Raw genomic sequence first — 15,006 nt, forward strand, 5'->3', positions numbered from 1 at the left:
AAACATGGCAGGGAGGTACTGACAAGTCCAAATAGCTGAGAGATGGAAAGTAACAAGGAAGGGGCTGACACTGTAAAATACATCGGGGTAATTAAATTGGCGTCTCATTGTGAAGAATTTTGTGTCTTGTTATGGAGAATTCACTATAGATCTTCCATAAGATGTGTGAAGTAACAGCGTTCAGTCTGGGCTTTAAGATGTTAATCATCGATGGGATGCTTAGGATCTAATAGAGGTGGAGAGAAAGGCAGGCTCTCTAGTTAAGAGCTCTAATAATTTTTTGAGCTCTAGTAATTTTTAACATGCACACTTATTTTGTCACTTACTAAGGTATTGATTCATAGTTGTACATTATTTTGAAGAGGACTTTCTAGGCATAATATTGAACTAGGTAGCATGTCTTTAGAAATCTTTGAGACCCTAGTAACCGAGATTCATGATCATCTTCTTTAACTGGTCCTTACAGACTTGTGTTTTATAACCGTTCTATCTTAAAGCATATTCTCAGGAAAACAAACATATATAAAGTTAGAGAATTTGTGTGAACTCACACTTAGTGTAAAAATAAATAAATAAATAAATAAAAATATATATTTATATATATATTTATTTATATTTACAATATTTACACTAAGTGTGAGTTCACACTTAACTCACACTTAACTCACACATATATAAATATATATTTATATATATATATTTTACTCTAAGTGTGAGTTCACACTTAACTCACACTTAGAGTGGAAATATATATATATATATATATATATATATTTTTTTTTTTTACTCTAAGTGTGAGTTCACACAAATTCTCTATCTTTCCCATGGCATTTTGCATTTAAAATTTAATCCCTAAGTCTGGAGCTAATACTTTATTATGTGTCATCTAGGATATCCATAAACAATTTGTTTCCCCATGGCATTTGCTGCTGCATAGATAACCATTAATTACTCTACCATTGTGATAGGAAGTGTCTCTACCAGCGGGCAAGGCTGATACCAGGAGGTGATTCGTACTTTTTTGTCATTTCGACCTTATAGATTCCCAGAATTCAGAATTTTATAGTAGTATACCACTTTTCACAGCTACACTCTGTTCAATGCGTTGGTTAGAAGCACTAAAGTACTTACACAGAACTACTGACAAGTGAAGATCTGAAGCCTTCTTCGCTACCAGAAGTGGAAGTTCCCATGAATTAACACACATTCTAGGAAAAGGAGGACTGTTTGTGCCCATCATTTTTCTGAAGCTAGGAGTTGGGCCCATTCTATCAGATTTTAATCTTGTGATTTTTAGCTTGATTTAAAGCTTCACAGAATTATAAGACCCATTTAGAAAAAGGTAGTTCCAAAATGAACAGTTTCAATTTAAAGAAAGAGTTACCTGTTATGTACAACAAATAGCTCAGCCAGTATTAAAAACAGGCTAATTGGTCTCCCTACATGTAGCCAGTAATCACTATTCTACAATATTTTCTCAACATTTACTTAAAAAAAAACTAGTTAATTGAGTTATTTTAATGTCATTAATTTCACCATTTTTAGAGGTACAATTTCGTACATCTAGAAAACATTCTGTACATTCTAGCAAACACATGCAGTCATGTAGACACTACCAAAATCTAACAAAGAATATTTTCATCACCCCAAAATCTCACTTGTGCCTTTTACAATCCTTCCTTGTTCCCCATCTGCAGCCCCTGGCAACCACTTTTCTTTATTTTTTTTTTAAGCTTTATTTTATTTTTTCAGTGTTCCAAGATTCATTGCTTATGCATCACACTCAGTGCTCCATGCAATACGTGTCCTCCTTAATACCCACCACATGGCTCACCCATCCCCCTACCCCCTTCCCCTCCAAAACCCTCAGTTTGTTTCTCAGAGTCCACAAGCCACTTTGGAAAACAGTGTGGAGATTCCTTAAGAGATTAAAAATAGAGCTGCCTTATGACCCTGCAACCACTTATCTGTTTTTGTCCATACAGTTTTGTCCTTTCCGGAAGATCATACAGTAAATGGAACAATCAAGCATGTGGCCATGAGAGTGGTTTCTTTTCTTTAACATGTTTGTGATTCACTCGTGTTGCTGTATTGCTGAGTAGAAGTTAGTCATGTAGATGCATCACGTCTATCCATTCACCAATGGTGCAGAGTTTGGTTGTTTTGAACTTTAGGAGATTATGAATATGGCTAATACAAACATTCGTAAGTGGGATTTTTTTTTGTAGACATGTTTTTATTTATCTTGAATAACTACCTAGGAGTGATGTTTCTGAGTCCTCTGGTAATTATAAGAAACTGCCAATATTATTTCCAAACCAGCTGTACCATTTTGCATTCTCAATAGCAAGAGATGAGATTTCCAGTTGCTGTGCACCCTCACCAGATCTTCGTACTGACTAGTGTGTGGTTGTATTTCACATTGTAGTTGTGTGGTACTATTGCATTGTGATTTTAATTTATACTTCCTTAAAGACTGATAATGCTGAGCATCTTTTTCTATGCTTATTTGTTATCCTTACGTCTTTGGAAAAAGGCATCTTCTCAAATATTTTGCTCGTTTTTTTTTTTTTCATAGTAGTTAATTGATTTTGAAAGGTCTTTATATTTTCTAAATGAGTTCTTTGTTAGATACAGGTTTTCTCCCCATTTATAGTTCATATTTTCTCCCCATTTATAGTTCAAATATTCTCCACAGTTCAAATATTTTCTCCCCATTTATAGTTCATATTTGAGTCTTAATTTTCTTAATAGAATCATTGTGCAAAACATTTTTAATTTTGATGAACTCCAATGTATATTCTTCTTACATGATTTATATTATTGAAGAAATATTTGCCTAACTAAAGGATATATTTTTTCCTGTATTTGTTTGACATACGAATGTTCAATTTTTCCTGGATCATTTGTTGAAAAGACTACCTTTTTTTCCATTAATTACCTTGGTGATTTTGCTGAAAATCATTTGGTCATACTCATTTGGGTATATCTGGTCTCCATGTTCTGTTTTATTGATCTATGGATTTATTCTTTCACCAATACCATAATTTCTTGACTGCTATAGCTTTATTATAAACCTTCAAATCAGTATTATGAATCTTTCAACTTTGTTACTATTCAAAGTTCTTATTTCTTTGCATTTTATATACCTTTTAAAATTAGCTTTCCATCTCTAAAAAAAATAAAAATCTGTTGGAGTTTTATTTGGGATTGTGCTGAATATGTATTTCAAATAATTGGAGTCTACATCCATATAATTTGTTTTAAGTTTCTTTCTCAAGAATGTTTTATACTTTGCAGCATATAAGCTTGCGTATATTTTTGATAATGTGTATGTAAATATTGCATGGTTTTGGTGCTATTCTAGATTTTACTTTAAAAATTATTTCCAATTGTTGCCTACATATAGAAATATTATTGATTTTTATAGTTGATCTTGTATCCTGAATTCTTACTAAATTCACTTTTTTAGTTCCATTAACTTTCATTACTATAGACTTTCTGGGAAAATCTAAGGTAAGCAATCAAGTCATTTAATTTCTTCCCTTTCTTTATATATGGCATATTTTAATTTTTATTCTTTTTGTGCAGACTGGCTAGGACATCTAGTTGATGCTAAATAGTATTGATAGGGTGAATATCCATTCTTTGTTCCCAGTTTGCAGTAATTGTTGTAATTGTAGGTGTTTTATCTGAATTAGGAATTTCCTTTCTATTTCTAGTTTGCTTTGTGTTTTTATCATGAATGGACATTGTATTTTGTGAATACTTTTTTGCATATTTTAGATTATCATATGATTTTTCCTACTTAGTCTGTTAGTATGGTGAATTATACCTACTGATTTTCAGCTATTTAACCAACTTCCATTCGTTGAATAACTACCCTTTACCCACTTGGCTATGTAATATGAAATTCTTTCATTTATTGTGGGATTGGATTTGCAAATCCTTTTAATGAGGATTTTTGTGTTCATACCAATGAACAACGTTGATCTGTAATATCTTTAATAATATCTATGTCATGTAATTTTAGTGTTAAAATAATGATAGCCTTGAACAGTTAGTTTAGAAGTAGTCCCTATTTTAATTTTTGGAAAATTTTGCTTATAGTTGGTACTATATTGTCCTTAAGTGTTTGGTAGAATTTTTTTTATTGGAGAAACTTAAAATGCCAATTACTTCAGTAGATATAGAACTATCCATGTTATAGCTGTCTTCCTGAATAAGCATTGGGATTTTGTGCCTTTTAAGGAATTTGTTCATTTTATCTTAGTTGATAAATTTATGGGTATAAAGTTGTTCTAATATTTACACATTATGCTTTAATGTCAATGGAATCTTTAATGATATACACTCGATCCTGATACTGGATATTTGTATTTTTTTTTCTTGTTCAGTGTAACTAGATTTATTAATTTACTGATCTTTTAAAAAAGGTTTTACTTCATTGACTTGCCATTTCTTTATTCATTTCTGCTTTTTATTATTTTTTTCTGTTCCCTTTGAATTTAATTTTATCTGCTTTTTCTAGTTTGTAAAGTTAAAAGTTTAATTATCTGAGACATTTGATCTTTTCTAACACAAGCATACAGTACTATAGATTTCACCCAAAGCAATGCTTTGGGTAAATCCCACAAATTCTCATATGTTGTATTTTTTCCATTTTACTCAGAATATTTCCTAATGGATCTTTTTCTTTGACCGTGGGTCACTTATAGGAAGTTTCTTTTAAATTCCTGAATATTTGGAAATTTCCTAGTCATCTTCCTGCTATTGAGGTATAGTTAATTCTATTATGGTCCCAGATATATTTTATAAGACTTCCATTCTTTTAAATGTGTTGAAGTTTGTTTATGGCCCGAATATGGTGTATCTTGTGAGTTTCCCACATGCTCTTGAAAAGAATGAATATTCTACTTTTGGTTTCTTTAAATATCTGCTTGGTCAAGTTATTTCATAGTGATGTTCAGATCTTCTATACACTTAACGATTTCTGTCTACTTGTTCAGTTGATTACTAAGGGAAGAGGATGCAAATCTCCAACCATAATTGAGGGTTTATCTGTTTTCTTTTATTTATATCAGTTTTTATTTTATGTATTTGTAAACAAATATTAGTTGCAGGCATGCTATATTCCTTTTTAATAGTTCAGGTGTTATGGGGTGATTTAGTGGTTTCAAAACATTTTTGTGCAGACATTTTATAAATTTTACATGAGATTATTATTTTCACTTCAATCTCTTTGTGCTCTTAAATAGATATTTTAACTATATTTAATACAAATGTAGGTATACCATAGTACCTATGTTACTCAGTTTCTTTTTTCTTTTTTTTTTTTTTTCATTTTTAGTATGATTGACACATAATGTTGTATTAGTTTCAGGTGTAGAACTTAGTGGTTTGTCAAGTTTAAATATTATGTTATGATCACCACAAGTGTAGCTACCATCTGTCCCATTGTATGACTATTACAATATCATTTACTCTATTCTATTCCTTATCCTCTGCTTTTTATTCCCATGATTTTCTCATTCCATAACTGGAGGCCAGTTTCTCTCTCTCCCCCCTCACCAATTTTTCCCAATCCCCTACTGCCTCCTCTTGCAACCATCAATTTTTTCTCTGTATTTATAGTTCTGATTTTGCTTTTTGTTTGTTTATTCATTTTTTATTCCATTTATGAGTGATTTCGTATGGTATTTGTCTTTCTCTGCCTGACTTATTTCACTTAGGATAATATCCTCATGTTGTCTCAAATGGCACAATCCTATTCTTTTTTATAGCTGTGTTATATGCCATTGTGTATATATGCCATTATTTCCTTAATCTGTTGATGGATACTTAAGTTGCTTCCATATCTTAGCTATTGTAAATGATGTTGCAATAAACATAAAGGTACATAGATCTTTTCAAGATAGTCTTTTTATTTTCCCTGAGTAAATATGCAATTGTGGAATTACTGGATCATATGGTATTTCTATTTTAAATTTTTTGAGGAACCTCCATATTGTTTTCCACAGTGACTATACCAATTACACTACCACCAACAGTACCTGAGGATTCCTTTTCCTCTACATCCTTATCAACCCCTGTTGTTTCTTGTCTTCTTGGTTTTAGCCATTCTAACAGGTGTGAGGTGAGATCTCATTGTGGTTTTGTTTTGCATTCCCTAGATTATCAGTGATGTTGAGCATCTTTTCCTGTGAAGGGCATCTGTATATCTTCTTTGGGAAAATATCTATTTAGATCCTTTGCCTATTTTGTAATCAAATGTTTGTCTTTTTTTTGTTTGTTTGTTTTTGAATTTAAGGTTGAGTTGTTGGAGTTCTTTGTATATTTGGAGATATATATATATATATATATAATCAGATATGTCATTTGCAAATATCCTCTCTCATTCTGTAGGTTGTGTTTTTAGTTTTTTTGATGGTTCCCTTTGCTGTGCTTAAACTTTTTATTTTGATGTAGTCCTAATAATTTATTTTTGCTTCTGTTTCTCTTGCCTCAAGAGACATTATCTAGAAAAATGCTGCTATGACTCATGTCAGAGAAATTACTGCCTGTGTTCTTTTCTAGGATTTTTATGGTTTCAGGCCTCACATTTAGGTCTTCAGTGCATTTTGAGTTCATTTTTGTATATGGCATTAGAAAGTAGTCCCGTTTCATTCTTTTACAGGTAGCTGTCCAGTTTTCCAAGCACCATTTATTGAAAAGACTATCTTTTCTCCATTGTCTCTTCTTTCCTCCTTTGTAAGAGTTTGATTGATCTTTGAATTGTGGGTTCGGTTCTGGGATCTCCATCCTATTCTGTTGATTTGATATGTCCCATTGTTGTGTTAATTCCATCCTGTTTTGATTACCACAGCTATGTAGTATATCTTGAAATCTGGAATTGTGATGCTTCTAGCTTTGTTCTTTCTCATATTTACCATGGCTATTTGGGGTCTTCTGTGTTTCCATACAAATTTTAGTATTATTTGATCTATTTTTGTGGAAAATGCACAAAAGTATTTGGATAGTGATTGCACTGTATCTGTAGATTGCTTTGGGTAATATGGACATTTTAATGGTATTAACTCTTCTAATTCATGAACATGGAATATCTTTCCCTTTGTGTCATCTTCAGTTTCTTCCATCAGTGTTTTATAGTTTTCAACATACAGGTCTTTTACCTTCTTGGTAAAATTTATTCCTAGGTATTTAAATTTTTAGTGTCAATATTTATTTGTTTGTTTTGTTTGTAAATGGTATTTTTTTTCTTTTTAAATTTATCTTTCTGTGTCTTTGTTGTCAATGTGTAGAAATGTTGCCGATTTCTGGGTATTAATTTGTATCCTTGCACTTTACTGAATTCATTTATTACTCCCAGTAGTTTTTGGTGTAATCTTTATGTAGAATATGTAGAATATCATGTCATCTGCAAATAGTGACAATTTAACTTCTTCTTTAACAGTACAGATACCTGTTATTTGTTTTTCTTGTCTCATTGCTGTAGGTGGGACTTCCAGTACTGTGCTGAATAAAAGTGGCAAGAGCAGACATCCTTGTCCTGTTCTTAGAGGAAAAGCTCTCAGTTTTCCACCATTGAAGATATATTAGCTGTGGGTTTTTCATAGATGATCTTTTTATGTTGAGGTATGTTCTCTCTTTCTCCATTTAGTTAAGAGTTTTTATAATGAATGAATGTTGAATCTTGCCAAATGCTTTTTCTGCTTCTATTGAGATGATCATATGACTTTTATCTTTCCTTTGTCTATGGTGATATATGACCTTGACTGATTTGTGAATATTGAACCATCCTTGCATTCCTGAAATAAATCCCACATGATCATGGTGAATGATCTTTTTAATATACTACAAATATCCTGTTGAGGAGTTTTGCATCTGTTTTCATCAGGGATATTGGCCTGCAGTTTTCTTTTTTTGTGGTATCTTTGTTTGGTTTTCTTATCAGGGTAATGCTGGCCTCATAGAATATATTTAGATGTTTTCAGTTCCTCTAGTTTTTGCAATAGTTTGACGGACTAAGTATTAACTCTTCTTTAAATGTCTGGTAGTATTCACTTCTGAATTCACCTGGGCCCAGACTTTTTATTTTTGAGTAGTATTTTGATTAACAATTCAGTTTTGTTGTTTATAATGGGTAACAGATTCAGATTTTCTATTCCCTCCTGGTTCCATTTTTGAAGATTGTATATTTCTGGGAATTTAACCATTTCTTCTACATTGTCCAGTTTGTTGGTATATAATTTTCATAGTATTCTCTTATAATCATTTGTGTTCCTATTGTATTTCAGTTGTTACTTTTCCTCTCTCATTTTTAGTAAGCATTCAAGTAGCAATGGATACAGAATTATTTGAAAATGTTTTATCTCTGGCTTTTGAAAAATGACATTTTGGATATCAAGAATTTGAATAGTGAAAGATACATGTATATGATAAAAGAAATATAGGAAGTAAATGAAAAAAATACAAGATTTTTCAAATAAAACCCAAGGTAATAAGTACATTTAAATAAATTTAAATTAAAAAGTAACACATTTTATACCACACACCGTATAAAGTATAGATACATAATTATTTAAATACTTCAAATTTTTGAAAAACAAAGGGTATGAGATTTATATAACAGTTAACCCATAGAAGCAAGGAAGCTAACCAATTGTGCAAGTTCCAAGTATTAGAATTGTTAACTACATAGCAATAGATAATTCAGGTATAGTGATATACCATTTTGAAATATTACAGTTTTTTCTATATTTTGCTATCTGAATCCCTCCATGATGCTTCCCAGTTTTCTTATTCAAAAATTATTCATTATAATACTTTTTCTTTTCCAGATAAACTTAGCTTATGATGCTCATTTATTTATTTTTTTATTTTAATTTTAGTATAGCTAACATACAATGTTATATTAGTTTCAATGCACAATATATTGTTTCATTTAAAAACTCATTGTAATCTGAAATTTTTTCAATCTACAGAAAATTTTTTTTGAGATTACATTTTTTAAATATCTAGGTCTAGACTCTTGGACCTGGTGGGTAATAAGAAATCAATCCATTTGAGAACAGAAATCTTTCATGGCAAATTTTTTTTTGTCCATGTACTTATAATACTCACCAAGTTTAAATGAACTTGTCATCTTATTCAGGGCTTCTTGAAATTTAGGGCATTTAATAATGTAAATATGAATGTGAGCAACTAAAAAGTCCATTGATTGATTGATTCTTTCTTTGCTTCCCTCTTTCTCACGATCTCTTACAATCTCTCCCTTCCCTTCCTTCTTCTGCCATCTCCCCTTCCTTCCTTCCTTACCCCCTCCTTCCTTCTTATCTCACTCTCCCTCTCTCTTTCTTCTTTCCTCTCTCCCTATCTCTCTTTCTCCCTTCCTCTCTCTCTGTCTCTCTCTGTCTCTCTCTTTCTTCTTTCCTAGATGCTTTAGTTTCATTAAGATTGTATTGATTTCTGTGTAATCTGATTGTTCTTCTGGGCTATTTTTGCACAATTATCAGTATTCAGATGACAAAGATTATATTTATAAGGATAATGTACTTTGCTAAACACTTCCTGTATTAGATGTTCTAGGCACTAGCTCATTATTTCTAAAATTCTTTATCTGTATTGACCTTGAATGCATTATTTAGTCTTTTCTCTGAAAGGGATGTTTAAGAAAGAAAAAAAAATCATTATTTCTGTATTCATTTCAAAAATGATTATCTGTAAGATGGCTACACTAATATCGCCACTTATAAAAAATCATAAAGAATCTTGCTGTCACATTGATCACTTTTAGTAAAACCAAAATAATATCAAAAATCCTTGTTTTACCACATACATATCTCTGGGATATGATATTATGTTCTACTGTTTATGAAGGATAAATGATTACTAAATAGTAATTATTTTTAACATCAAATTACAAAATGATAGATAAATGAAAGTGAGGAAAGTTTAAAAAGCCTTGTAGCATTATCCCCGTCATTCACTTCTCACCCTCTTTATAGCCTCTTCTTTGTTCCTCTATTTACCTGACTCACCTTCAGTTCTTAGAAGGCATAGATGGAAGGAGTCATATGTCCATGCACTTTGTCCATAATTCTTAAACTGCTTAAAATATTCTTCACAAATCGCCACCAGCTCTAGGTCCATCTATAGAGCTAGTCCTCTTTTCACAAATTTAAATCAGGTGTAGCTACCTTATGACACCTGTCCTGATGTTCTCTTTGGAAATGTCCCCATTCATGTCTCATACATTTCCTAAAGGAAATGTTTACCTATCAATTTACCTATAACTAACTTTCATATTTCAAATATAAATTAATCCAAGACATATGCTTCTTAAAGATATTCTAACTTATTTGCTTTTCTGTCCACTGGACTAACAAGTTGATTTTACAAAGCAGGTCATGTATTTACTCACTGAGTGAGTGAATGAATGAATGAATATATAAAATTATCTTGATTCCTTCTTGAACCCAGGTACCAGTGTGGTACCTAGGTCATTTTTTTTGGAAAATTGAATATACATATTACTTGTCTTTGGGTATTGTATTTAGAAACAGTAAATAAGCTTTTTAAATGTATAATTTAAGAATTAATCTTACTTTTCTGTTTCATACTTTTTAAAGAGAGATCCCTATTCATTTCATGTATGCTGTAATAAACATAAACTAATATTTAGTTGTTTAGGATGAAAAAAAATACTTAGCTATGTCCAACCCTAAACATTTCTCTCCTGCATAATGCCAAAATCAAGTGTATATATTTGTAAGTAGCATAATAAATAATTACATAAATGCTTGTGAATGATTTTATATGTGAGTAGAACTGAGTTTCAGGAGAGAAAGTGTTCCTTACACCAATCTCTTGTCTTTCCAATTACAAAGAAATGGCTAGCTGTATGCTTTAAATACTACTGTTTAGTAAAAGGCTGACTACAGAGGAACTTTATTTTATTATTCACTTCCCCTCTTACATTTTTTGGTTAATTTTTTCTTTATGATCTCTCCAATAAAATCTGGAGATACCTGGTCATTGACTATTGAATGTTTTTATATTCCTTGTGTGTGGGGTTTCAACCATTATTTTTGATTACCTGTTCTGGCATGATCACAATTTCCTGTAATATTTCTTTTCTCTCCCAAGGGAAATTAATGTCTGTTCCTAGCATTTGTCCCTTATTTTCTTTGTGAAAACTGAGACAAGGAAGCAAGGAATTAATTTTATATTTTAGCAATATCTATTTCATTGGTCGATAATTTATTCTTATAATTTTTCTCTGCAGCCTTCTTCAGAGTGACCTCTGGTCCTTTATATGCTTGAAACACATTTTATATAATATTTTGACCTCCTGTAATATTTTTCATTCATTTCTCACTCTGGCTTTCTCTTTTATTCTGCTCTCCTGACTGTGCCCTTTGTCTCTTTCCTACAGTTCCTCATAACCAATATTTTATACTTCATATCTGAGCTGTTCATATACTTGATTGCTTTTTACAAATCATTTTTCATCCATATTGGATTTTTTTTTAAATTTCTGTGATATTTACTTTTAGGTTACACATAAACACAGTCATTTGGGAACACTGAACATTAATTTACCTTGGAACATGCCCTGATTTTTCTTCCCTTTTTTGTTTTATTCTACACAATAAATAAATAAACTTCTCAACACTTTCTTTTTATACCAAAGATGATACTACAGGCTACCAATACCTTATTTTCTCATTTCTGACTTCTTTATTTCCTCATTAGTCTCAAAATATTCATCAGCATTTACTTCTTGTTATTTTATACTTATGTGTAGATAGCTTAGGAGATGGTTTTACCTTGTGTATTAACAAAACTGACACATTAAATGTGTTTCTACATTGGGACTTCTCTTGTAGCTGTAACTATTCATATTCACATCATACACAGGAAGTATGTGTATGGCTATGAATCATCTGTCCCCAGTTGAGTTTTCTTGTTTCAAATATTTTACACTTGTCATTTTCACTATTTCTGGAATTAAATTATTGAACTATATTATATTATTGAACTATATATTTATTGAATTATAGTTATTCTGTATCTCTTTATAAATATTCCTGGTATTTTTTAAACTTTTTAAATCTATGCTTTTTTTTTTTTCAATTAAACTCCTTAGTTTGAGGCCATTGTAATGGGTGTGTGTGTATGTATCTTTCATGTATAAATAGCTTCTGCTATAATTTCCATTCTGTCATATTTTCTGTTTGGATATAGCTTATTTATTAACCTATAGTACATTTATTGAGTCTTATATATATGTCAGATATTGTAAGGCTGTGGGTACAATAGACAAATGGGCGTGGTTTCTGTCCTCATGGAGGTCATAATCCAATAAGTATTTCTAAAATGATGTGCCACTGAAATGTGCAATAAATGCTTTGGCCCTGAAGTAAAGGGTGTACTGTGAAAGACTCATGGAAAAATTTCGTTTGAATTTTGACAGAGGTCAGAAGGTTTCTCTGAAGAAATTATCTTTAAACTGAGATTGAAAGCCACAATAGCAGTTACCTAATTGTATTACTCTGGCTTCCTCTCAAAACTAGAAATTATGAGAGATTATCCCAAGGATTATGAATTTTGAAAGATAATAGAGAAGGCTTTGATATTACTGTAATAATGCTGGCCTCATTGAATGAGGTAGGAAATGTCAAATGTGCTTGTATTTTCTGGAAAAGATTGAGGAGAATTGATGTTACATCTTACTTAAATGTACGGTAGAACTCAGGGAAATCATCTGGGACTAGTATTTCCTTTTGTAAAAGGTTACTAATTATTCAATATCTTTAATAAATTTCCCTATGTTTAATAAATTCAAACCTTTTCGGATTATCTATCTATCTTTTTGTGAGTTTTGGTAGAGGTTGTCCTTCTAAGAATTGCTTCATTTCATCTAAGTTCTCATATTTGCGGGCATAGAGTTGTTCATGGCATTCCTTTATTACACTTTCATGTTCATGGTTTCAGTAGCTGTGACTGTTAGGACCTGAGCTGGGCTTGAGAGCTGAGCTATTGAGTGTCAGAGTAAAGACAAGCCACAATGAAAGTACAATAAAAATGAAGCCTTTAGTCACTTGCTGAGATAGTATTTAGTCAATTTGCTGAGATAGTTTTCTAACATGGAATTGTAGGTTATTGACTTTTAGATCATTTTTCTAGTATATACATTAAATAATAAAAATTACCCTCTAAACACTGCTTTCACTGTACCTCACAAATTTTGATAAGGTGTATTTTTATTTTCATTTAGTTTTAAATCCTTTGTGTTCTTGTTGAAACTTATATATTGACTAATGTGTTAGTAACAGATTATTGTTTAATCTCCAACATTTTGGGATTTCTAGCTATCTCTGTTATTGATTTCTTGTTGAAAGGTAGATATGCGGGGTACCTGGGAGGCTCAGATGGTTAAGCTTCTGTCCTTGACTCAGGTCATGATCTCCAGGTCCTGGGATCCAGCCCCACACTGGGCTCCCAGCTCAGGTGGGAGCCCGCTTTTCCTCCCTCTCCCTCTACCACTCTCCTGCTTTTGGTCTTTTTTATCTTTGTCTCTCTCTCAAGTGAATAAATAAAATCTGTAAAAATTGGTGGATATTCTGTATCAGATAATAGGAACTGAGGTAAAAACGCTTTTATTTTCAAGATTTACGTCAGGCTGGTTAGGAGTTTTACCGCTGGGCTTCCCTAAAAAGTCTTCCGCAGATGGTCTTTCAGAGCTTTCAGGTGTAAAGTATTGATTGGTATACTGAAGTCTTATTGGTGAATCTGTAAATTTTGTGAGGGAGGGGAACATTCTGTAATTATACCAAAACTATTATTTAGTCGACCCGTCTCCTGAGCTGTAAATTTACTAATTTTTTCTTCAAGCTTCTCCTCTTTCTCCTAGTTGTGGCAGTAAAGATGGAGGGGAATCAGTTGGAGGAATGTACTTCTCTCAGGGGATAAGGCTCTTCTGGTCTTCCCAGGAGGGTAGGCCTTTGTCAAGAACAGTTGGCATATTTAAAAAGGCTTCCTTTCTTCTTCCCCTGCCAAAGCCAGGAGGGGATCTTTCAGGGCTTTTCATCATGAGAACCTGGTGTATGTGTTTTTGAGTTAAAACCCATGAAAGTGTGGGAGCCCCTTAAGACCACAGCCCCCATGGGTTTCTCATTCTCAAGCTATATTCCCACAGTTGAGTCTCTAGTCACTCATCAGAATTACCTTTAAGTGGTTCCACCAGTGCCTGGCTTGCACAGTTTCTCCTCCGGATAAGCAGACCTCAGAATTCTGAGGATTTCCAGCGTTTCTAGTGGTGGTTTACCCTGTTAAGTTACATGATGGCTCTGAGAAAATCTGTTGACTTTCACTTTGTCCAACTTTTTCTGATTGTAAGTGACAGCATCTAAGTTCTGTACATGTTGGGGAGGAGCCAGGACACCCTGTGCTTTTCTCTTAAATACCTACTATTACTTTCCTTTCCATTCTTATATGGTTTGGGGAAAGTGAGGAGAGTGGCAGCTAAACTTTGGAATAACTATTTACAGCTACATCACACAGCTGCTCAAAAGGAATCGGACTCAACTTCCCTTAGGTTTCATTTTAAGGATTTATAAATATATAAATGTAAAGCTTCCATAATATTTAGAAACTACTATTAACCCCAAATTCTAAAACCTTTTATGTACTCAATGATTATTGAGTAGTATTATACCTGCATTTGTGTTCAGAGACCTCATGAAGATCAAGATCATGGAGACAGGAGCAGAATCTACAATTTATCTGAAGTCTGCCATAGACTGGGCGAGGCTAACTTTTGTCTTTACAGTTTATTTAACTCTCACAGTCAGGTAGTTATTCCTATGCACATGAGAGATCAAAGGTTTGAAATGAGAATCACATTCCCAAATTCATATTGGCAAAAGCTTTTAGAATAAATGCTTATACCAAACTTACTTATCCCAAGTCTTATAATAGGAAATAGGTATGAATTTTTTT

The sequence above is a fragment of the Neovison vison genome, chromosome 7 (genome assembly GCF_020171115.1).
Source record: "Neovison vison isolate M4711 chromosome 7, ASM_NN_V1, whole genome shotgun sequence".
Lineage (NCBI taxonomy): Eukaryota > Metazoa > Chordata > Mammalia > Carnivora > Mustelidae > Neogale > Neogale vison.